Genomic DNA, 879 nt, shown 5'->3' with positions numbered 1-879 from the left:
GGTTTCCAGATGAGAAATAGCCTAAACAAACCCTGGACATGTCATAATCTAAGGCTGCATTTAGCATTCCTTATCTTAAGGACTTATCTTCTTTTTGTAGTTAAGAATTCAATGTTCATAGGGGCATTTTAACTAAAAAAATGAGATAAATTCTTAAAATAAGAAATACCAAATGCAGCCTAAATCACTATTTTTTGTAGAATTCATTGCCTTGTTAATGATTCTCATCAAGCAAAGCAATTTGTAATTGAACCAGCTTACATTCTTTTCCTTTCAAATTTCCCATACAATTAATGCATGGATGAGGGAGTTCACATTTGCGCCCCACAAGGGTGCACCCCTCAACGTTCCACAGCACATCCCCCGTGTGTATTGGGAACATCTCCCGGTGAAAGTATTAAAACTGATGATGTCGTCATCAGGAGATGTTCCCAATACACACTGGGGATGTGTTGTGGGACGTTGTGGAGTGCTTCCTTGTGAGGCACAGATCTGAACTCGGGATGAGTATATTTCCTTGTAGCACTAACACTTTAACACAATTGGCTGTTGGACCCACATTTGTAGAGACATAGGAGACCAGATCTGCTCCTCACACTTGGTGCCTCACACACACATCCTATCATGCATTTGGGAACATATCCCATACTTATTAGTTATTATTCACTGAGATGTTCCCAATGCACCATGGATGTAATTATTATTTTTGTGCAAACGCCCCATCTATCTAGAGCTTTATTCTATTTCCATTCAGCTTATAAAGTTAGAGTTTGAGTCTCACAACCTATATAAATGCTTAGATTCCCTAAGATATACTTTACTTTGCGGAAAATAAGCCAGAAAAAACAGTTGAGAGAAAGTTCTTAAATTCTTTTGTAA

This window comes from Nelumbo lutea, chromosome 5 (assembly GCF_056320005.1).
Source record: "Nelumbo lutea isolate HS-2025 chromosome 5, American lotus-T2T, whole genome shotgun sequence".
Lineage (NCBI taxonomy): Eukaryota > Viridiplantae > Streptophyta > Magnoliopsida > Proteales > Nelumbonaceae > Nelumbo > Nelumbo lutea.
Note: the sequence above shows the minus strand (reverse complement) of the source record.